Below are 19,437 nucleotides of genomic sequence, written 5' to 3'. Positions count from 1 at the left end.
CTCAGGAAATCCGGTTATGCTGATGGAGCTCTCCTGGAGTTCGAAAACCTGTTGCCATGGGGACAGCAGCCAGCTCCTGCCACACTCTGAGGCTGAGACTAGACCGCTGGTGTGTTAGAGACCAGAAAAAGTCAGTCATCATGTCAACTAGCAACTTCTCTCTCTACATATTGATGTATGCTGAAGAAACAAGGGTTAGTTAGGTGTTCGAGGCTATGTGTTCCTAGTAAGTCAAACATGTTGATCTGAATCCTGCAGCCTGAAAGAACATGCATTCACGGACTCACCAGTCAAAGCGCATGCAAACACAGGAATGAGATCAATTGCTTGGTTTGGATGATTTGTCTTAGAATTCATCCTGCTCATTGCATTATACATGTCGAATATAATGCAATCACCTTTCCCTGACATTGCAACGGTGTGTTTTTAAACCCGTCTGAGAAGTGGAGGGTTGTTCCAGCCTTGTACTAAAACACCTTACTCCGTAAATCAAGGGTTTGACGATTGGTTGAAACAGATGCATTGAAGAACACTGCATGGAATTGAGGCATATCAACTGCAAAGCACTATCATTTCTCTATCCGAATTTTTGAAAGATGAATTGCTCTGAGGTATATGCAAGAGCAAAGCAATTGACTATAGAGCTCATTTGCAGCTTACTGAACATAACAGTGCTGTCTCCACAGAGCATTTAGTCTGGTAGACTTTTGACATCACAACAAAGAACACTCTCCCCCACAATTTTGTATAGACAAGGGGCCAGGTTACAGGGTTATTCACTTACTTCTACAAAGCTCCTTAAGCAATCTCTACTAGACTCGTTTTATCAAATAAAAAGAGCCTTTGTTGTAAACAAAAGAAAGTTTGCCTCTAGGTTTCCAGACACATATAGGAATGGAAGAAGCTCTTCTGTGAACTTGCTATATTTTTTAACTTTCATCTCATTACCGCCACCCAGTGTAAGCTAGTGGCACTTTCATGTCTGTGACCAATCCATGAATTTGAATTCAGAAGAGCACATTCTACCTCAGGCTTACAGTGAGTTGAGTTAAGACCAAGGTTATTATAGTGTTTTTTTGTTTTTCTATTAGTTTTTCAATTTGTATTTGCAATTCAGTTTAATTTCATTTAGGGCTAGCACAATTACAATATAGCAGTGGCCAAGCAAGTTCGACTGTTTACTAAACATCTACTGATTTAGAACAACGGACCGCAAGTCAGCACAAAGACAACAGGAGCACTGCCTCCGCTATTCCGGCACCATTTCAACATTTAATCATCAAATCAAGGTTATATACAGTTGAAGTCAGATGTTTACATATACCTTAGCCAAATACATTTAAACTCAGTTTTTCACAATTCCTGACATTTAATCCTAGTAACAATTCCCTGTCTTAGGTCAGCTAGGATCACAAGTTTATTTTAAGAATGTGAAATGTCAGAATAATAGTAGAGAGAATGACTTATTTCAGCTTTAATTTTTTTCATCACATTCCCAGTGGGTAAGAAGTTAACATACACTAAATTAGTAGCATTGCCTTTAAATGGTTGAATTTGGGTCAAACATTTCGGGTAGCCTTCCACAAGCTTCCCACAATAAGTTGGGTGCATTTTGGCCCATTCCTCCTGACAGAGCTGGTTTGTAGGCCTCCTTGCTCGCACATGCTTTTTCAGTTCTGCCCACACATTTTCTATGGGATTTAGCTCAGGGCGCTGTGATGGCCACTCCAATACCTTGACTTTGTTGTCCTTAAGCCATTTTGCCACAACTTTGGAAGTATGCTTGGGGTCATTGTCCATTTGGAAGACCCATTTGCGACCAAGATTGAGATGTTGCTTCAATATATTCACATACTTTTCCTATGATGCCATCTATTTTGTGAAGTGCACCAGTCCCTCCTGCAGCAAAGCACACCCATAACATAATGCTGCCTCCCTCGTGCTTCATGGTCGGGATGGTGTTCTTCGGCTTGCAAGCATCCCCCTTTTTCCTCCAAACATAACGATGGCCAAACAGTTCTATTTTTGTTTCATCAGACCAGAGAACATTTCTCCAAAAACTGTGATCTTTGTCCCAATGTGCAGTTGCAAACCGTAGTCTGTTTTTTATGGTGATTTTTGAGCAGTGGCTTCTTCCTTGCTGAGTAGCCTTTCAGGTTATGTCGATATAGGGCTCGTTTTACTGTGGATAAAGATACTTTTGTACCTGTTCGCTCCAGCATCTTCACAGGGTCCTTTGCTGCTGTTCTGGGATTGATTCGCATTTTTCGCACCAAAATACATTCATCTCTAGGAGACAGAACACATCTCCTTCCTGAGCGTTATGACAGCTGCGTGGTCCCATGGTGTTTATACTTGTGTACTACTGTTTGTACAGATGAACATGGTAACTTCAAGCATTTGGAAATTGCTCCCAAGGATGAACCAGACTTGTGGAGGTCTACAATTTTTATTCTGAGGTCTTGGCTGATATCTTTTGAGTTTGAAAGTAGGCCTAGAAATACATCCATAGGGACACCTCCAATTTACTATCAGAAGCTTCTAAAGCCGTGACATCATTTTCTGGAATTTTCCAAGGTGTTTAAAGGCACTCTCAACTTAGTGTATGTAATCTTCTGACCCACTGGATCTGGGATACAGTGACTTGTAAGTGAAATAATCTGTCTGTAAACAATTGTTGGAAAAATTACTTGTGTCATGCACAAAGTAGATATCCTAACCGGCTTGCCAAAACTATAGTTTGTTAACAAGAAATTTGGGGAGGGGTTGAAAAACAAATGTTAATACCTCCAACCTAACTGTATGTAAACTTCTGACTTCAACTGTATGCTTAGCGTAATATACTGAAAACACTTAAAGATAACAAAAACTATTTAGTCCAAGCAATGTTGCTAAATATCATGCAGCTGTCCATGGTTCTGATTTCTGTCTTCCGGTGTGTGTGTGTGTGTGTGTGTGTGTGTGTGTGCGTGCATGTGCACGCAAGTAAATAAATGTTTTTGACTCACACTCCCTGTAGACTAGTCAATGCCATTCTCCTCTCTTTCATGTTGACAAAACGGTCTATGGCTCTGTCATACAGTACACTTGTAGTTTTTGTTGTCATAGGTTACCTAGCTAACCTAACTTCCTCGCATGAACCAGCTAAATTAGCCTAAAAGGGCTAGGCTACATCCAGGCTACAATCATCCTAGGCTAGTGGAAAAACATTAATTTATGATTAGATCAGAATTGCCATCATAATCATTGGCCTGTACAGAAAATTACATCCAAATCTCCATCTCCATCCATGGCTTAGGAAAGGGCTGATTTTGCAAGCTCAGTGGTGGAAAAAGTACCCAATTGTCAACGTAAACGTGAAAGTCACCCAGCAAAATACTACTTGAGTAAAAATCTAAAAGTAATTGGTTTTAAATATACTTAAGTATCAAAAATATTTACACTAAGCAAACCAGACCAAATTATTTTCTTGTTTTTTAAATTTACGGATAGCTCTCGAACATTTAGAGCCGTGAGTCCTCCGAAACATAACTCAGCCAAGCTACACTGCCGCTTAACCCGGACGCCACAAAGGAGGAAACACTGTACACCTGGCGTGCATTGCGCCCAGCTCGCCACAGGAGTGGCTAGAGCGCGATGGGACAATTGTGCACCGCCCCATGGGTCTCCCGGTCGCGGCCTGCTGCGACAGAGAATGGACTCGAACCAGGATCTCTAGTGGCACAGCCTTAGACCACTGAGCCACTCGGGAGGCCCTTAAGTAGTACTTTTAAAGTATTTTTACTCAAGTACTTTATACCACAGAGAAAGCTAGCTACTGCAGGACATCAACACAAGCAGACCAGAAACAAAAATGACTTAGGATGCGATTTGATTGGTGTGAACTGTTTCCCTCTCTCCGATTATTTCTCCTGTGAGATTCAGAAATGCGAATTGACGGAAAATTATGAAAACAGAGAGACGAAAGATGTATTGGTCAAATATCTGGGGAAGTCTGGCTTCCCTTGACATCCATGAATAGACAGAACTTATGAGACTTTGTTGCCTCTTGCTGAAACAAGTAAGGTGTTGTAGCAAACAATGAATAGAATGGGCTTGGAACCTCTAACCTTGGCAATTTGACTGGTAAGCTCATGGGTACACTCGCAATGGCTGCCTGTTATTGTGATGCAATATTTTCCATGGTAATGTAGAATGTTCATTCAAGTGATGTTATTAACTGATGTGGCTCATACAATGTCTTTTTTTGTAATGTCAGTTGAGCTGAATCAACAAATTACAGTACATATTGATGGGAACACTTCCTGCTTTTCCTTCCTGCTTTGCAGGAACACTGTACACTTGCAATGGTTGCTTGTCCACCCATTATGCCATCATTGCCTTGAATGGGGACACCCATTCTATTCATTCTATTTCTATGGCAGCACATGCAGTCAGGGGTGGAGGAAAGGAGAACATTTGTCCCCAAATCACTTTTATTCTCACGGTTATTACAGAGACCATGGTTATTTGGCAGGCCAATTACCGTCATTTAAAATTCCATGACCATTACAGCCCTAATTTAAGTTAGTTTTCACACCTGATTTACTAGTTGTCCCCCATGATGAAATCGGGGAGGGGATTGTGGATCTGTCTCCATACATTAGTACATTAGTCACACACGATATCTCAGACAGCACTGGCCCGATTTTGTCGAAACTTGGGTGAATGATGCGTCTCGCATTTGAGATCCGGCATTTACAAAATCATACTGATTGAAAATGGGGGTGCTATACAAGAGATTGAAAACTTTGAAAGGTCATGTCCCTTACCCCGTTTGACCTAAAGTCATGAATATGGTATATAGGTCCCTCTCCTCACAAGGAACACATTTGCCTCAAGACCCATAAGGTCCACCATGATGGATTTTCCACCATTTAGAATTTTGTGAAAAACACTAAAAAGCAATATTGTCCAGACCAGTTCCTAAAACAAAATTTACCAATAAACACAGTGTTGCTGCACGAGGTGGGATCGCTATAATGTTAGGATTCAGTTTCTTTGTGCATTACCAGATTTGAAACAAACTGGCAGAAAAAACATTGAAAACAGCTAATGCAGCTTTTATTTTGCTCTAAATCACAACTTGCACTTGTGCCCATACTGGACTATTTTCAAATGCTCACACTGTAGAGCCCGGAGTGTTATCACGCGCTTATGTGGCTGGTGAATTAGACATTCTTACCCGCCAATGCCAAAATCTACCCGCGTTTAGCAGGTGGCAGGTGCTAATTTTAGGCCCTGCATGAGACCCACTAATCATTTAAATATTTTATAAAAATAGCTTTTTTTGCAATAATCACTGATCTGGCTTTTTATGTTTCAACACAATGATGTTGCAGGAATGCTAATCTTATCTGTTTCTAACAACAGACACAATTTCAGAATCATCTGAGATGGTGGGTGTCAATCCTCTTTCTTGTGCTTTTTGAGGTGAAAAGACCCCATTGTAATATAGTAAGACACAATTTAAGATGGTGGGTGTCACATGCAAATATACAGAAAAGATTAACATTCAGATGGGTTCAGTTACAGTTGTGGTCTGTAGCGCCAGTAAGGACCTCTCAGAAAACTGTGGAAGACCCCACTGAACCAGGACAACTTTACCTTGTAAGAATCAGACTTTCCGGGCCAGACATTGAAACTGTAATGCCATTTCTAAAGGATAAATGTACAAGTAGCCAAATAGGATAGTCACATATTTTGACCAAATTTACTGAGCATATCAGTACAAATGGACTATTTAATAATTTCTACAAACTTAAACTATGGAATAAACGTATGTACAGTTACTTTTGGCATAATGCTATTATTATTTAAGCCATGGATATACACAGGAAAGGCATATGTTCCATCATTCCAGTCAAACTGTAGATTCCCTTTAAAACCTCTTTGGGCTAGGTGGGACACTAGCATCCCACCTGGCCAACATCCAGTGGTATTGCAGAGCATGAAATTCAAAATACAAAATTCGTAATATTTAGCATTCATGAAAATACAAGTGTCTTACATTGTTTAAAAGCCAATCTTCTTGTTAATCCAGCCGCTTTGTCAGATTTCAAAAAGGCTTTACGGCGAAAGCACACCATGCGATTATCTGAGGACAGCGCCCCGCATACAAAAGCATTACAAACATTTTCCAACCAAGCAGAGGCGTCACGAAAGTCAGAAATAAAGATGAAATAAATCACTTACCTTTGAAGATCTTCCTCTGTTTGCAATCACAAGGGTCCCAGCTACATAACAAATAATAAATAAAGTCCTTCTTTACATCCCAAAAAAGTTGGCGCGCTTGACTCAGTAATCCGCTGGTTTCCCTAGTTAAAAATGCATACAAATGAATCCCGAAAGTTACCAATAAACTTTGTCCAAACAAGTCAAACAACATTTCAAATCAATCCTCAGGTACCCTAATATGTAAATAAACGATCAAATTTTAAATAGAGAATAGTATGTTCATTACCAGAGATAAATAACGAAGTGCGCGCCCTCACCGACGAGCGCCACAACACTACAGCCAAAATGGGAGCCACCTAGAAAAACTACAAATTCTAGCTCATTTTTCAAAAAACAAGCCTAAAACACTTTCTAAAGACTGTTGACATCTGCTGGAAGCCCTAGGAACTGCAATCTGGGAGGATTTCCATTAATTTCCCCATAGGCAGGCATTTTAAATGGTGTCATCTCTAAAAAAAACAAATCCTGATGGATTCTCCTCGGGTTTTCGCCTGCTATATCAGTTCTGTTATACTCACATACATTATTTTAACAGTTTTGGAAACTTTAGAGTGTTTTCTATCCAATACTACCAATTATATGCATATCCTAGCTTCAGCTTCTTTACTTTGGGCACCTCATTCATCCAAACTTCCGAATACAGCCCCCTATCCCTGAGAATTAACGACTCAGAAAAACTTTTCTGAACAACATGCACTTTACCTTGTCTGACATTCTGAGGCAGAGCTATTAGAGAGATAATGGAACTAAGGCAGAGATATTGGAACTAATGCAGTCAAAGTTTACATTGTTGAGGTATTGATAGATTTCTCCCATATTACTATTCACGGCCATATGACTAACATCCGAATGTATAATTAAATCTGCAGTATATAGTTGGAAAATGGCAATGTCCATCATGACAATTTCTTGGAGATTTGCTGATGATAATCACATACATACTTTCTAGATGTACTGGATGCCATCTGTGCTGAGTTACTTCAATTGCCTTTCAAGGGAAATTTAGTCACCTTTTACAGTTTGTCAGGGTGAAAACACTTAATCCAAGACAAATCTGTTAAAAATCTGTTATTCCATAACATATAAAATAATGTCATATTCAATGAGTCCATAAATACAGTAAAATGACAAATTACACCTACTGACAAAAGCTGGATTTTTTAAACCCCCCCGATTCTGGAGGATTTTGTTGAACATGACACACTGGGATTCAATGACAATGTGATGTACATTATACAGCTGTAGATATTTTAACAATTTAGTCCGATTTCAAAGTTTTCCTCTGAATATCAACAATAATCATACATTTAACAGATTTGTAGATAATACTTACAAAATCAAATGCCTGTGCTAAGATCTGAATAATATTTTTAATGAAGATCGAGTGGGTATGTGGAAGATTCTCTCTAACATTCATCAAGGTATGATGATGAATATGACCAAAGTCATGGGATGGAAAATATCTTCCATTGCAATCATATTGTGAAAATAATGCAATCAAGCTTTTAGTGTATGTGAGAAACAGTACAGACTATAGACAGTATAAAACACATCAAGAACACCTGCTCTTTCCATGACATGGACTGACCAGGTAAATCCAGGTGAAAGCTATGATCCCTCATTGATATCTCTTAAATTGACTTTAAATCAGTGTAGATGAAGGGGAGGAGACAGGTTAAAGAAGGATTGTTAAGCCTTGAGACATGGACTGTGTATGTGTGCCATTCAGAGGGTGAATGGGCAAGACAAATATAAGGGGGTATGGTAGTACAGTAGGTGCCGGGCGCACTGGTTTCTGTCAAGAACTGCAAAGATGCTGGGTTTTTCACGCTCAACAGTTTCTTGTGTGTATCAAGAATGGTCCACCACACAAAGGACGTCCAGCCAATAATCTGTCATCTTGGATTCCGAGTGTCACGGTCGTCCTCCTCTTCATCTGAAGAGGAGAGGCGAGAAGGATCGGAGGACCAAAATGCGGCGTGATACGTGTTCATGTTGAATGTTTAATTAAAGAAAGAACTGAACACTGAAACACTATACAAAAACAGTAAACAAAATAACAACCGTGAAGCTAATGCTAGCTGCGCTGAAACAAGCCATCAACATAGACAATCACCCACAAACAAACAGTGCAACCCAGGCTACCTAAGTATGATTCTCAATCAGAGACAACTAATGACACCTGCCTCTGATTGAGAACCATACTAGGCCGAAACATAGAAATCCCAAATCATAGAAAATCAAACATAGACTGCCCACCCAACTCACGCCCTGACCATACTAAATAAATACAAAACAAAGGAAATAAAGGTCAGAACGTGACACTGAGTATATATATATATATATATATGGTGTATACATTTATTTTGTGAAATGAACAAAAACTATCACCTATAAAAATGTGGGCATAATATGTCATAACAGCTGACATAACTTGGCATAACCAGTCATAATATGGTCATAACACTGCGTTATTTTATGGTTTGTTATGACACCAACATAAGAGTGTAAAAACCCACCAAACCTACCACAGTAGTTATTTTATGGCTGGTTATGAAACCTACTGTCACGACTTCCGCCGAAGTTGGTCCCTCTCCTTGTTCGAGCGGCGTTCGAAGTCACCGACATTCTAGCCATCGCTGATCCTCTTTTCATTTTCCTTTAGTTTTGTCTTGTCTTCCATCACATCTGGTTCCAATCCCATCAATTACATGTTGTGTATTTAACCCTCTGTTCCCCCCCCCCCTCATGTCCTTGTCGGTGATTGTTTATTGTAAGTGCTTGTGCACGTCTGTCCTGGTGTGCGTCGGGTAATGTACCCATTATTTGATTGTTCTGTTTTCCTGTGGGTTTTTTTGTTATTAAACTGCGCCGCTTGGAAACACAGTTTTTTCTCTCCTGTGTCTGACTTCTCTGCCGCCAGTACGCACCGCTTACACCTTACATAAGAGTGTTGAAAACCTACAAAACCTACCACACAAGACACGCTCTTTTTGACTGATGACTGAATTAAGGGCATGTACAGTAGCAGTCAAAAGGTTGTACACGTTTCTACATTGTAGATTAATAGTGAAGACAAAACTATGAAATAACACATATGGAATCATGTAGTAACCAAAAAAGTGTTAAACAAATCTAAATTTATTTTACATTTGCGATTCTTCAAAGTAGCCACCCTTTTCCTTCATGACAGCTTTGCACACTCTTGGCATTCTCTCAACCAGCTTCATGAAGTAGTCAACTGGAATGCATTTAAATTAACAGGTGTGCCTTGTTAAAAGTTCATTTGTGGGATTTCTTTCCTTCTTAATGCGTTTCAGCCAATCAGTTGTGTTGTGACAAGGTAGAAGGGGGATACAGAAGATAGCCCTATTTGGTAAAATACCAAGTCCATGTTATGGCAAGTATAGCTAAAATTAGGAAAGAGAAACTTCATTCCATCATTACTTTAAGACAAGGTCAGTCAATTTGGAAAATCTCAAGAACTTTTAAAGTTTCTTCAAATGCAGTTGCAAAAACCATCAAGCGCTATGATGAAACTAGCTCTCATGAGGACCGCCACAGGAAAGGAAGATCCAGAGTTACCTCTGCTGGATAAGTTCATTAAAATGCAGCCCAAATAAATGCTTCACAGAGCTCAAGAAACAGACACATCTCAACATGAACTGTTCAGAGGTGACTACGTGAATCAGGCCTCCATGGCTGAATTGCTGCAAAGAAAGTAGATCCCGAGTGGTGCAGCGGTCTAAGGCACAGCATCTCAGTGCTTGAAGGGGCACTACAGACACCCTGGTTCGAATCCAGGCTGTACCACAACCGGCTGTGATTGGGAGTCCCATAGAGTTATAGTCAGATTTGCCGAATGTAGGGTGAGGAGAGCTTTGTATGAGTCTCTGTGTGTGGTGTAAAGAGTTTATTTCACCTCTAGTTGCACAGGTAACATGCTAGTAGAAATTTGTTATAACCAATTTCAGTTTTCCTGCCTTAAAATCACCGGCCATTAGGAGCGTTGCCTTTGACCTGAGCCCTTAGTTCCAATATCTCCTCAAAAGGTAAACTACATATTGTTCAGAAGTTTCTTACAGTTGATTTGTCAGAGGACAAACCATCCACAGAGACAAACTGATATCTTTCCGACAGATAAGATCTAAACCAGACCAGGACCTGTCCGTGTAGACCAATTTGGGTTTCCAATCTCTCCAAAAGAATGTAGTGATCGATGGTATCAAAAGCAGCACTAAGGTTTAGGAGCACGAGGACAGATGCAGACAAATGTTTTTTTGTTTTTAGGGGTGCGACTGCATCTAGGGTATTGCACAAGGTTAACTGAGTTCCTCAGTTAGGTGGTTAACTGATTTTTGTACTTTGGAAGGGCATCTAGGAATCTTTGGGTTGTCCGAGAATTTATAGCATAGCTTTTCATAATCCTTGGTTGGGGTCTGAGCAGATTATTTGTTGCGATTGCAAACATAATAAAATTGTGGTCCGATAGTCCAGGATTATGAGGAAAAACATTAAGATCCACAACATTTATTCCACGGGACAAAACTAGGTCCAGAGTATGACTGTGGCAGTGAGTAGGTTCGGAAACCCACTGAGTCGATGATGGCTCCGAAAGCCTTTTGGAGTGGGTCTGTGGACTTTCCATGTGAATATTAAAGTCCCCAAAAATGTGAATATTATCTGCCATGACTACAAGGTCCGATAGGAATTCAGGGAGCTCAGTGAGGAACTCAGTGAGGAACGCATCACTGCCTGGTACAAGGCACTACAGAGGGTAGTGCATACGTCCCAGAACATCACTGGGGCTAAGCTGCCTTCCATCCAGGACCTCAATACCAGGCGGTGTCAGAGGAAGGCCCTAACAATTGTCAAAGACCCCAGCCACCCCAGTCATAGACTATTCTCTCTAAGACCGCATGGCAAGCGGTACCGGAGTGCCAAGTCTAGGACAAAAATGATCCTCAACAGTTTTTACCCCCAAGCCATAAGACTCCTGAACAGGAAATCAAATGTCTACCTGGATTATTTGCATTGTGTACCCCCCTAACCCCTCTTTTACGCTGCTGCTACTCTCTGTCTACCATATATACACAGTCACTTTAACTATACATTCATGTACATATGTACATATGTACCAACCAGTGCTCCAGCACATTGGCTTACCGTGCTGTCTGCATTGTGTCCCGCCACCCGCCAACCCCTCTTTACGCTACTGCTACTCTCTGTTCATCATATATGCAGTCACTTTAACCATATCTACATGTACATACTACCTCAATGAGCCTGACAACCGGTGTCTGTATGTAGCCTCGCTACTTTTATAGCCTTGCTACTGTATATAGCCTCGCTACCGTTTTTCACTGTCTTTTTACTGTTGTTTTTATTTCTTTACTTACCTACTGTTCACCTAATACCTTTTTTTGCACTATTGGTTAAAGCCTGTAAGTAAGCATTTCACTGTAAGGTCTACTACACCTGTTGTATTCGGTGCACGTGACAAATAATCTTTGATTGGATTTGATTTGTATATGGCCCAGGAGGCCTGTAAACAGTAGCTATAAAAAGTGATTGAGTAGACTGCAGAGATATCATGACTAGAAGTTCAAAAGACGAAAACGTCTGCGGGGGGGTTTTGTAAATTTAAATTTGCTATCGTAAATGTCAGCAACACCTCCGCCTTTGTGCGATGCGTGGGGGATATGGTCACTAGCGTAGCCAGGAGGTGAGGCCTCATTTAACACAGTAAATTCATCAGGCTTAAGCCATGCTTCAGTCAGGCCAATCACATCAAGATTGTGATTAGTTTATTGACTATAAATGCCTTGGAAGTGTAACGGATCTCGTAGCGAGAAGGATCGGAGGACCAAAACGCAGCATGGTAAGTGTCCATAATGTTTAATAAAAACAACAGAACACTGGAACAAAACAAAATAACGTGCATCAACAAAACAGTCCCGTGTGGCGACAAACACTGACACGGAAGACAAACACCCACGAAACACAGGTGGAAAAAAGGCAACCTAAGTATGATTCTTAATCAGAGACAACTAACGACACCTGCCTCTAATTGAGAACCATACTAGGCCGAACACAGAAACCAACATAGAAAAACAAACATAGACTGCCCGCCCCAACTCACGCCCTGACCATACTAAACAAAGACATAACAAAGGAACTAAGGTCAGAACATGACAGTAAGTGAGGGATCTAACATTAAGTAGCCCTATTTTGAGATGTGAGATATCACAATCTCTTTCAATAATGGCAGGAATGGAGGAGCTCTTTATTTCAGTGAGATTGCTAAAGCGAACACCGGCATGTTTAGTTTTGTCCAACCTAGGTCAAGGCACAGACACGGTCTCAATGGGAAAAGCTGAGCTGACTACACTGACTGTGCTAGTGGCAGACTCCACTAAGCTGGCTAACAGCCTACTGCCTGGCCTGCACCCTATTTCATTGTGGAGCTAGAGGAGTTAGAGCCCTGTCTATGTTCATAGATAAGATGTGAGCACCCCTCCAGCTAGGATGGAGTCCGTCGCTCCTCAACAGGCCAGGCTTGGTCCTGTTTGTGGGTGAGTCCCAGAAGGGGGGCTAATTATCTAAAAATTATATCTTTTTGGAGGGCCAGAAAACAGTTTTCAACCAGCGATTGAGATGTGAGACTGCTGTAGAGCTCATCACTCCCCCTAACTGGGAGGGGGCCGGAGATAATTACTCGATGCCGACACATCTTTCTAGCTGATTTACACGCTATAGCTATGTTGCGCTGACCTCTGACTGTTTCATCCTAACATCAATGGTGACAACGTGGATAACAATATCCCTATACTCTCTACACTTGGCGGTTTTAGCTTTAGCCAGCACCATCTTCAGATTAGCCTTAACGTCAGTAGCCCTGCCCCCTGGTAAACAGTGTATGGATGATTGGTTTTAAGTCGTTTTAAGTCTAATACTGTGGGTAATGGAGTCGCCAATGACTAGGGTTTTCAATTTGTCAGAGCTAATGGTGGGAGGCTTCGGCGTCTCAGACTCCATAACAGGAGGAGTAGAGACCAGAGAAGGCTTTGCCTCTGACCCGTTGTTTAATGTGGAGAACCGGTTGAAAGTTTCTGTCGGCTGAATGAGCGACACCAGGTGAGCATTCCTACAGCATTTCCTTCCAGAAGCCATGAGAAAATTGTCCATCTGCGGGGACTGTGCGAGGGGAATTATACTACTATCTGTACTTCCTGGTGGCACAGACGCTGCTTCATCCTTTCCTACACTGAAATGACCCTTGCATAACAATTGCGTCTGAAGCTGGGCTTGTAGCACAGCTATCCTCGCCGTAAGGCGATCGTTCTCCTGTATATTATGAGTACAGCGACTGCAATTAGAAGGCATCATGTTAATGTTACTACTTAGCTTCAGCTGTTGGAAGTCCTGACGAACCATGTCCAGATAAAGCGTCCGGGGTGAAAAAGTTAAATGAAAGGTAAATGAAAAGTTAAAACCGTAAAGTTGGCAGGTAGCAAAGTAAGGTTAGCAACAAACCGCACAGCAGCACTTAAACAAGTATGTTTGTTTGCTTATGGCCACATTTCACCAAAATGATGGAACATATGCTTTTCTTTGTATATATGCATGGCTTAAAGCACAATATCATTATGCCAAAAGTAACTAAACTTGGTCAGAATCTGTGACTATCCTATTTGGCTGCTTGTATATTTATCCCTTAGAAATGGCAATACAGTTTCAATATCTCTGGGGCAGAATGTCAGATTCTTACAACGTAAAGTTCTCTTGGTTCAGTGGGGTCTCCCACAGTTTTCTGAGAGGGTCTACATCTAAGAATGGTCCTTATTGGCACTAGACGACAACTGTAGCTGAACACATCTGAATTTTCATATTTTCTGTATATTTACATGTCGTAAAGCATAATAGGTGTAATTAGGATTTTTGCATCCATTCCATATTCAAATTTGTTGTATATTTGTAATCAATTCAGTTTTTAAAAAAGTGGATATTTTACCTAAATCTATTACTATTTCCATTATGTCAATTTTCACCAGATTTGATCTTTGTCGGCTTGAAAATGGACTTAAAAATCGAACTTTCACCTGACATCCGGACTAACTTTGTGCATCACCCCATTATTGTTTGATCTAGCATGGATGATAGCCTTTAACAATAAAACTATTTTATACTATAGGTCAAAAGATATGTATATTCTTGATTTCATTTGAAAGAAAACACTGAAGTTTGTGTAAATGTGAATTGAATCTAGGAGAACACAATAGATCTGGTTTAGATAAAACAATGAAAAAAATGTGTTTTTTATTTTTTATTGTTGTATCATCTTTAAAATGAACAAGACAAAACAAACATTCAGATAGGATGATGGGGACAATTTCAGTGAAAAACATAAGATGGCAACAGTACTACAACAGTGCAAAGTTTCAGAATGATAACTTCCAAAATGAGTGTGCTACATGACATGTATCATGAAGTCACCCAGGTGTCCCACACAAGCAGGCCAAATGTACCCAAGTGGTCAAATTGGTGAAGTTATACTTTTTGAATGGAATAACTATATACAAAATACCAAAATGGTATTCTAACACACACACCCCAAAAATGGAAAAGAAATATGAAAAAATATATATGTACACATTTACAAAATAACACTTTCAATCTTTGGAAGCCCCTCAGTCCTCTACACAATGTTGTGCTGCTGATGCCAGGTGCCATAGCAGTCTCTTTCTGCTGTAAAGCAGAGGGTCACCAAGCATGTGGTGCAGGTGATGGGGGACTTCATTTTGCAAAGAACACAGCGACGCCTCTATGCTGTGCCCTTTTGGCCCATCCATGCCTGCAGAAATACATTTTGGCAGATGAACACCACTTGTGGCAGGAGCTGGATGAACCAGCTTCAGTGGGGGATGGACACCTTGGCACTGGGGGCTCCCATTCGGAGTCAGTGTCACTGTGAAAGAAAATTTTCAGTTAAAATAGTTTCACATATGAGCCCTGTATCAACAGGTATAATAAACATATACATAGAGTACAGGGAACATAAGGTTGAATATATTATTATAGACCTGCTAGGTCTACTGTCTCATTTATATTATGACATTTCAGCTAGATCTACTGTCTATTTTATATTACAACAGACCAGCTGTATCTACTGTCTCCATTTCACTCTGGCCATTGTTGTGGGCCTGCCCCCCCCCTCAACAGCCTCAGGCTGTTTCATGTGGGGGTGGGGCGGCAGACACACGCATCTCACATTTCATTATTATATATTGCTACTAAAATGTAAAAATATTCAAAACAATCACAGATAATGTTATATTATTAATTTCAAACAACGGCATTAGCATGAGAAGAACTTACCAGTCCAAAACGATGTCCTCTCCATTCAAAAAAAATATTCCTCAATTTGGGAATTGCTAAATGAATCGTCCTCCAACAATCCGTCTCACTTTCCCAATCAATTTCTTCTAATATTGTGTGTACATCTGTATATCTAGACTTAGTCGCCATACTGATTGATATATAAACAGCTGAAGATGCGATTTACCAAAACATGCGTTGCTGCTTCCGGTATGAAACTTCAATGGCGAATGACCCTCTTTACGCCGGAGTTTACTACATGGGTTGGTCTTCCAACATATAAACATTACATATTGCTGTTTACCTCAGCTCATTGGCTATCTACTCAGGTAGATTTCAAGACGATCAGTGGTCATTGGGTTAAAATACAGTCAATCAACAAAACAGCGGTCATATCATTGGTGTACAATGATGTCATTACTTGTTGTCTTCAAAGCAGTTTCTTTCAGTCAATACATCCCGCGAAATGACCCATCAAGTTTGGTTGTGTTACAAACAAACCAGTTGATTGCAATGAAACATGACTGGAAAAGTCACGTTTAGTGTGTGTATTTACAGTGAACGTGTCGTCGAAAATGGAATGAGACGGAATTGACGACACAAGCGGTTCACAAAATGTTTTGTGTTAGGCTATAAAATGGATTTTATCAAACAAAAGACCATTCATTGTGTAACAATGAGCATTGGGATTGCAAACAGAGGAAGATCGTCAAAGGTAAACAATTTATTTTATTGCAGTTTGATTTTGTTACGCCTGTGCTGGTTGAATATTTAAAACTTTTTTTATGGGGCTCTATCCTCAGATAATTGCATCGTATTCTTTCGCAGTAAATCCTTTTTTAAATCTGACAACGCAGTTGGATTAGCATGATTCTAGGCTTTCGAAACATGTGAGACTTGTATTTTCATGAATGTTTAATATGACTATTTGTCATATTTATGACTATTTATTTATACGGTGACTATTCACCGTATGTTGTCGAATTTCATCCCGCTAACGGGGTCGGTGCACAGAGAGGATAAAGTGTCCTATAATCTAATTTAAAAAGGTGATAAACAGATATTGTACCGATTGATCTCTGCTTGGCACTCAGCATTAAGGAGATGTAGATTGGGGGTAAGGCCGTGCAATAGACTAGCGTCCTGTCCAGGAGGTGTACTTGTACATCACGCTGCAAAAATAGGAGACTCCTGATCCTATGAGCCACCCCAGCTCGCACAAGCCAAGGCTCATGCATGGCTACTTACCTACGATTAACATCTATTTCAGTGGTATGTCACAAAGGGGAACCTCCGGTAACAGCAACCCCACAACAGAAGCCACCGGAAACTAAGTCAAACGAGTAACATTTCACCAAGAAAAATGTATTTGCCATTGTTTGCATCCAGTTCACAACTGGTGTGAGATGACGCAAGTGCCTGTGTATCCTTGCGGATGTGTCACTTACACAAGGTGACGATGAATACCCAGAGCGATGGGGACATGGATGAGGTGGGTGGTGTGTTGAAAATGAGCCACATAAAGGAAAGGAGAATCCCAGTTATGAAAGGACCCACGCTGGAGTAGAGAAGCAGGTACGGGGAGTCAAACATTCAATTGGAACAGACATGGAATAAAACAGGAACAGCGTCAGCACACGGGTATACAAGGACATATGACAATCAATGCTGAAGCAGGGAACAGAGCGGTGAACCAGACATACAGTTGAAGTAGGAAGTTTATATTCACCTTAGCCAAATAGTTTTTCACAATTCCTGTTGTTGTTACGTTCCCCAGTTTCTGTGTTGAAGTTTGTGTATTTGAGTGTGTTTCAGGAGATGGCTTCCTGAAATTCCCCAGCAGCTAATTGGTCGACTCCACAATTAATTGGAGAGCTGACCCCGCCCCCTCGTCAGGATGCAGCTGTCTCCAATTTCCAATGCCTTCTGACGCTATAAAAGCCAGCGCTCTGTTGTTCAGGGGAGGAATTGATTGTGATATAGATCATTGCTGAGAGAGGAGGTTGATGGCTGAGGGGTATAGTATGTTGGTCGTTGGTATGTACTATGTTAGTTGTTGTTGGTAGCAGCTTTGGTATGTTCTGTGTTTGCTTTGTCAGACCTTCTTTAATGGCCTGAGCTTGTTTTTTTCTCACTTTAGTTGTGAAGTGGATTGTTTAATATTCTGTTTCATTTGTTCCCAGGGGGAAGGGGAAGGCACCTGGGGAGTGCTTAGGCAAGAGGCCCGCGGGCATACATATACCTGTATTATATGCATTGTCTAAGCACACTAGGTAAGACCTGGGTGGACCACCCCCTGTATTTCGGTTAGTGCACCAGGTGGTGCTAAATTAGGTAAGTAGTAGTTAGTCAGGTAAGATGGGAGAGGGGGTTTTGATATTTACTTTCTTTGCTTTGGTTCCATCAGCCCCTTTTCCCATATTACCGTGGGAAGGAATCAATTCCTAGTAAGCGTTAGGTAAATTCTGCCTTTTGTCATACTTACTCGCACCTACAGTCTACCTCTTTCGCTTCACGGAGAGTTGAGTTGTAGCAGGGTGTTGTGCTTTCCCTCTTCACAGATGCGTGCTTAACAGTTATTTATTTCATCACATTCTCAGTGGGTCAGAAGTGTACATGACCTCAATTAGTATTTGATAGCATTGCCTTTAAATTGTTTAACCTGGGTCAAATGTTTTGCATAGCCTTCCACAAGCTTCCCACAATAAGATGGGTGAATTTTGGCCCATTCCTCCTGACAGAGCTGGGGTAACTGAGACAGGTTCGTTGGCCTCCTTGCTCGCACATACTTTTCAGTTCTGCCCACAAATTTTCTTTAGGATTGTGGTCAGGGCTTTGATGGCCACTCCAATACCTTGACTGTTGTCCTTAAGCCATTTTGCTACAATTTTGGAAGTATGCTTGGGGTCATTGTCCATTTTGAAGACCCAAGCCTTAACTGATGTCTTGATGTTGCTTCAATATATGCACATAATTTTCCTTGCCAAGCGGCCTTTCAGGTTATGTCGATACAGGACCCGTTTTACAGTGGATATAGATACTTTTGTACCGGTTTCCTCCAGCATCTTCACAAGGTCCTTTGCTGTTCTGGGATTGATTCACTTTTCACACCAAAGTACGTTCATCTCTAGGAGACAGAACGCATCTCCTTCCTTAGCGGTATGACGGCTGCGTGGTCCCATGGTGTTTATACTTGCGCACTATTGTTTGTACAGATGAATGTGGTACCTTCAGGTGTTTGGAAATTGCTCCCAAGGATGAACCAGACTTGTGGAGGTCTACAATATTTTTTCTGAGGTCCTTGCTGATTTCATTAGATTTTCCCATGATGTCAAGCAAAGAGGCATTGAGTTTGAAGGTAGGCCTTGAAATACATCCACAGGTACACATCCAATTGACTCAAATTATGTCAAATAGCCTATCAGAAGCTTCTAAAGCCATGATGTGATTTGTCAACTTCTCACCCACTGGAATTGTGATTAAGTGAAATAATCTGTCTGTAAACAATTGTTGGAAAAATTACTTGTGTCATTGCACAAAGTAGACTTCCTAACCAACTTGCCAAACCTATAGTCTGTTAACAAGACATTTGTGGAGTGGTTGAAAAATTTAGTTTTAATGACTCCAACGTTAGTGTATGTAAACTTCCAACTGCAACTGTATATAGGGAAGGTAATGATAGAGTCCAGTTGAGTCCAATAATCGCTGGTGAGCCTGGTGCCCTTGAGCGCCAGAGAGGAGAGCGGGAGCAGGAGTGACGAGCTGTTTCAGTGCACCTGGAGT

At 40.9% G+C, this 19,437-nt stretch overlaps 1 long non-coding RNA gene across 1 annotated transcript in view; it reads right to left on the bottom strand.

Moving 5' to 3' along the window:
• Window positions 1–17,418, bottom strand: part of LOC109908402 (uncharacterized) — a 31,326-nt gene extending 13,908 nt beyond the window's left edge. The window contains exons 1-2 of the long non-coding RNA XR_002257663.2: window positions 17,384–17,418; window positions 17,103–17,212 (exon numbers count right to left, since the gene is read on the bottom strand). This is a non-coding gene — a long non-coding RNA (uncharacterized LOC109908402). The remainder of the gene's footprint in view (window positions 1–17,102; window positions 17,213–17,383) is intronic.
• Between the last annotated feature and the right edge of the window lie 2,019 nt (window positions 17,419–19,437).

This window comes from Oncorhynchus kisutch, linkage group LG17, assembly GCF_002021735.2.
Source record: "Oncorhynchus kisutch isolate 150728-3 linkage group LG17, Okis_V2, whole genome shotgun sequence".
In the NCBI taxonomy this organism is placed as follows: domain Eukaryota; kingdom Metazoa; phylum Chordata; class Actinopteri; order Salmoniformes; family Salmonidae; genus Oncorhynchus; species Oncorhynchus kisutch.
This window is presented reverse-complemented; position numbering and strand designations above follow the sequence as displayed.